The sequence below is a fragment of the Lynx canadensis genome, chromosome A2 (assembly GCF_007474595.2).
Source record: "Lynx canadensis isolate LIC74 chromosome A2, mLynCan4.pri.v2, whole genome shotgun sequence".
NCBI lineage: Eukaryota > Metazoa > Chordata > Mammalia > Carnivora > Felidae > Lynx > Lynx canadensis.
Window position 1 is genome coordinate 55,237,659 of NC_044304.2, and position 5,780 is coordinate 55,243,438.

General features: G+C 51.2%; 1 non-coding gene across 1 annotated transcript; it reads right to left on the reverse strand.

Annotated features, from left to right (window-relative positions):
- Positions 1-1,788: 1,788 nt before the first annotated feature.
- On the reverse strand, positions 1,789-1,890 carry LOC115509482. The gene has a single exon (XR_003967381.1). It is a non-coding gene; the product is annotated as a U6 spliceosomal RNA (small nuclear RNA).
- Between the last annotated feature and the right edge of the window lie 3,890 nt (positions 1,891-5,780).

A 5,780-nucleotide genomic window follows, 5' to 3' on the forward strand; every position in this document is an offset into this window, starting at 1 on the left:
CAGCAGAAACCTGTTCTCTCACACTTCTGGAGGCCAAAGGTCAGAGATGGTGGTGCTCCCTCTGAGGCCCTAGATAGATAGTATCCTTCCTTGCCCCTTCCTAGCTTCTAGTGGTTTCCATCAACCATTGGGTTGTCCCTGCATCACTCCAACCTCTGTCTCTGCTGTTACATGACCTTCTCCGTGTGCATCCCTGATAGCCCATCCCCCTGTGTCCTAAATTCTCTTTTTCTTTTTTTTTTACTTAAAAATTTATTAAAGCAAAATATACATAAAATTTTCCATTTTAACCACTTAAATTCATAGTTCAGTGGCACTAAGTACCCTCACACTGCTGTGCAAGTATCACCACCATCCATCTCTGGAACTTTTTCAGCTTTCCCAGTTGGAACTCTGCACCCATTAAACAAAGCAATTCCCCATTCTGCTCTCCCAACCAGTCCTCGGCAACCACCATTCTACTCCTAGACTATTCTTTTTAATGTTTATTTATTTTGAGAGAGAGAGAGTGTGAGCAAGGGGGGGGGGGCGCAGAGAGAGAGAGAGAGAGAGAGAGAGAGATAATCCTGAGCAGAGTCCATGCTCAGCACGGAGCCAGATGCGAGGCTTGACGTGGGGCTCGAACTCACAAACCGCAAGATCACAACCTGAACAGAAGTCGGACACTTGACCGACAGAGCCACCCAGGTACTCCTCCTAGACTACTTTTTGACTCAATTTCTCTTTCACGTAATAAAAGTGAGGGTCCACTGCTAACTATAGGATTGCTTTCATATATGCAGACTTTCTTGCATGTACATGATTGAGTTTATCATAAGAAAGGCAAGAGAGAATGGGGTTGGAGAAAGAAAGGAGACAGCTGGATAGGGATTTTCATACCGGGCCTACTATTCCACAGGCCTCAGCAGCCCTGCCACCGATCTGCCCAATTGTCTCATCAAGTTGGTCTTTGGAGTCATTCCGTGTTACAGATCTGCAGGCAGGTTTCATAGCTTCCCTGCTGTCAGCACAAGGCTTTTCATAGTACTGCCACCCCTTAATGCCCTCAATGATCCCATCCATGGTGAGGATTCTGTTTAGGGTCCTGGAGGCACCTTACACATTCCCTTCCTGTGCCATCATGGTCCTGGCAATGAACTTCAGATGTTTTGCAATGACCTTGGGATTTAACTCTTCACTCTGCAGGACCCCACATCCTCAGGAACCAGCCACCAAGAACCTAAATCCCCTCTTCTTATAAGGACACCAGTCATGTTGGATTAGGGCCACCCTAATGACCTCATCTTACATTGATTACATCCTCACAGACCCTATTTCCAAATAGTCACACCCACAGGTCCTGGGAGTTAGGACTTCAACATATCTTTTTGCGGGGGACACAGTTCGACCCATACCCAACAGGTGAGTTGTTGTAAGGAAACACTTGTACAGAGGGACCTAATGGACAAAGGTTTAGGGAACTCTGCCCTGGCCTGAAGAGCATGGGAAAGGGAGTCAGGGGGCCAGAATCCGGCCCCAGCCTTGCCCTCACGATGGGAACTCCTTGGGCAATCCTGTTGTCCCCTTCTCTGAACCTCGGTTCCCTGGAGTTTTCCAGCTGGGTCCCACAGAGTCCCCGAGGAACCTGGGGAGACCTGGGGGAGGTCAGAGAGGGCAGGACTCCAGACCCCCCAGTATTAGCACCACTTTGCTCCAACTGTTATTGGGACAGTGGGGAAATCTCTTGTTTGACAAAAAGGCACCAAAATAACTTGCAAGATAAGAACCCTTTATTAATTCATATATTTTTAAAATAGGGAACTCTTCACGGATTTGCGTGTCACTTTGTGCAGGGGCCATGCTAATCATCTCTGTGTCTTCTACCTTTAGCTGAAGTGAGCACTAAAACACTTTAAAACCACTGGGCTGGTGAGTCCGAGCGACTCCTTGTACCCGCTCTGATTTTAACTCATTCTCTTCCCTGGACCAGGAAGGGAGGAACAGCCACTGCTCACTGCCCGCTTTTCTCTGGGAACAGAGTGTCTATCTGCACAGATTTTGCCCTCAGGAAAGACCACGGTCTCCAGGTTCCCCTCTGAACCCCACCAGAGAGGAAGTGGAGGAGGCAGCTCAGCCTTGGGGCCCTTCCCTCATAGGCTCCAGCCACCCGAGGGACCTTTCAGTTCCCATAATTTGTTAATTTGCTGCTGAGGGTCTTCCTGCCACGGGGAGTTTGTGCGCGCTGTTCCCTCTGCTGTTCCCGCTACTGGGGAGGTTCTTCCACCCCTTCACCTGCCTGCTGTACTCAAGCTTGGTCCCGCCTTCAGGGAAGTCTTCCCTGATCTCCCCTGACTAGTGAAGCACCCCCGCACCCCCACCCCACAACCAACACGGTTTTATAATCTCTAGGATACGGCTCATCCCTGTTGTGCATCAGACTCGCCTTGGCAGCTTTTTAAAAATACCCATTCCGGGGGAGCCTGGCTAGCTCAGTCAGTGAAGCAGGCTACTCGTTTTTTTCTTTTTAATTTTTTTTTTAAAGTTTAGTTGTTTACTTTTGAGAGAGGGAGGGAGGCAGAGAGAGAGAGAGAGAGAGAGAGAGAGAGTGTGCACATGCATGCGCACCATGGGAGAGGGGCAGGGAGAGAGAGAATTCCAAGTGGGTTCTGCAGGGTTAGTGCAGAGCTCCATGCGGGGCTTGAACTCAGACCCGTGAGATCATGACCTGAGCCAAAGTCGGACGCTTAACTGACTGAGCCACCTGAAGCATGAGACTCTTGATCTCCAGGTTGTGAGTTTGAGCCCCATGTTGGGTGTAGAGATTACTTAAAAAAAAAAAAAAAGCCATTCCCCAGGGCTCCCCTCCTGAACTTCTGATTCCTTTGGTCTGGCGTGAGACCAAGAACCTGCATCTTAAGCAGCTCCCCAGTTCATTCTTTTTAAAATTTTTTATGTTTATTTATTTTTTTAAAGAGAGAGGGAGCGGGAGAGGGAGAGAAAGAAGGGGAGGGGCAGAGAGAGAGGGGGAGACACAGAATCGGAAGCAGGCTCCAGGCTCTGACCTGTCAGCACAGAACCTGACGCGGGGCTGGAACTCACGAGCGGTGAGATCATGACCCGAGCCAAAGTCGGATGCTCAAGCGACTGAGCCACCCAGGCGCCCCTCCCCAGCTCATTCTAATATGCAGCCACGGTTGAGAATCATGACTAATAATTATAATGACCCACATAATCATAATTCCCATAGCCAGCAATTTTTTGAAAGACAAAAATCTAAAAACAAACCTGGGGGCAAAACTAGAGATTCTACAAAGCTATCTAGAAACTCTATTTAGCCCCTATAGCACTAGTCATAGCTTCACTGTAGACATATCAGTTGGGCTGCCTGGAGGGGCTGCTCCAGACCCTGTCGGGTGATATGTAACATACGGTATAGGCGCTTCATCGTTCTTGCAATCCCGATCACATTTGGACTCGAGGGTTTGCAGAGAAGACTTTGGACCCTAGACTATAATTGGTGACAGCGTCACCTCTGTCTGGCCCAGAGAGAAGTCCTTGACATGCTTGTCCTCCCGAATCCTCATCACCTGGTCCCTGTGAGGAACGCATAACCTTCAATCCCACGTTACAGAGGAGGAAACTGAGACTCACGGGCAGAGAGGTAATGCGCCCAAGGCCTCACAACCCACCCAGCACTCGGGAAGGATGGGGCTATACCCAGGCAGTCTCAGGAGCCCCAGACCTAAGGACGTCCACAGGGGAAACATTACTGAGGGCTTTGAGTTTGGGTCCTGATAGTGTGGGCGAGGACCGTGGTCAGCCCTCTGATCCCCAGGCCCAGCCCACGGTGCTTGGCGTCGCCGAGGGACAGGCTGGCAAAGCTAGAGTCAGGCAGCCTGGTGGGGAGGCCCTGTGCTCGTCCCTCAGAAGCCTGTACTTGGAACAGTGCCCTGCTGTTTGGCCAGGCTTCAAGCCCGAGGGATGGATTTAGTGTCCTTAATCCTCCTCTTGAGTCAAGCCCCTACTTGTCACCGGCCTGCCTGGGACCCCTCAGAGCAGCCTCTTTGGTGAGGCCTGCCTTTCTGAGCTTGAAGGCACGCGGGTCTGGATTTGTGGGAGGGGCACTGGACCTGCAGTGTAGACAGCCCCTTTGTCCCCGTCAGCCTTCTTTATAAAATGAAGACTGTTTGGGTGGCTCAGTCATTGAGTGTCTGACTCTTGGTTTCGGCTCAGGTGAGATTGAGCCCGGAGTCTGGCTCCATGCTATCAGCGCGGAGCCTGCTTGGGATTCTTTCTGTCTCTCTCTCTCTCTCTCTCTCTCCCCTTCTCTGCTCCTCCTGCCACTCACACATGTGTGCACGCTCTCTCTCACTCAAAATAAATAAGTGAACGTTTTTTTAAGAAAAGACTGTCATTGGGAAATGACCATGATGCTTACGGCCCTCCCCACTGAGAGGTGGGGTCTGTTCCTGCTGCCCTTGAATCAAGGCTGGCCCTGCGACCTGCTCGGGTTAATCAAATATGCTGGAAGTGACACTGTGCCAGTTTGAAGCCTGGGCCTCGAGAGACCTTGCAGCTTCTGCTCTTGCTCTCTGCTCAGCTTCTGCACAGCTGCCACGTGTAAAGTCAGGGTGGCCTTCTGGCGGATGAGGCACCGTGAGGGAGGCCAGCCAGGCCAGCAGAAGAACCACTCGGTGAGCTAAGTCCGAATCACCAACCCACAGAACCGTGAGCCAAACACATCATCATCGTTTTAAGACCCTTAGTTTCGGGGGTATTTGTTAAACTGCCGATGCCGACGGCACCTTCCAGTCCAGTCCTCTCTGGGCTGCTGAGGAGTAAACAAGGTGGGTAGTGCCTACCACAGAGAGGATGCCCACGCAATTGACAATGTTCTCTTGCTCCTCCGGCGAAATTCTTCTTAGTGGTCAAAGGTAGAAGAAAGAAGGTGAAGTCTCTTGTGGGTTTGGTGCTTTTTCTACTAATTTCATCTCACCTGAGATTGGTTCCCTTCTCCACGCACTAGTTATAGAGGGGCTCCTGTTGGTGGTTTGGGGTTAGGTGCCCTTCATGAGAGCCCTCCTTATGAGCGTTTTCAACCGCAGGGAATTTGTGAGAACACCCAGAGGAGGAGTATGTTAAGAGAGAAGAGAACCCCAACCTTGAAGGAGTGGGCTTCAGAAGAGGAGCTTGTAAAGGGGCCTGAAGAGGAAGGGCAGGAAGTTGAAGGGAACCAGAAGAGGGTATGTCATAGGAGTCATGACGGAGGAGGGCGTAACGGGGTGAAGGGAAGCTCAGTGAAAGAGGACTGACCAGAGGCAGTCGGATGTGTCCACACGAAGATGAGCTCTGTGGTGCTGGCAAGATGGGGTTCCACGGAGCACAAGGGAAAGAAGTCGGAACACGGTGGCTCAAGGAGAAAGCCAGATGGACAGAAGACATGGAATGTAGATGTGTCACATTCGCAAATAGTCTCTCACGTACGCATTTCTTCCACTTCCGTCTAGGGGCTCCTCCTGGGCTCCTAGGACTGGGGGATACGGAAATAAACACGACAGTCTGAGTTCGAGAAACGTGAGATCCACGAGGAAACACAGAGAGGGTGGGTGAATGAATAAATGAACAAGTGCGCGAGTGAAATCCCCTTGGATAGAATGCCCCCGAGGGCCAGCCCTCCCCCACCCTGCCCCCGACCCAGCGCTGGGTCCCAGCACAGAAGCTCTGGAGTAGGACACCCCCAGCCGTCGTAACTGCAAGCTGTGTGACCTTGGGCTAGCAGCCTCACCTCTCTGGGCTTCCTC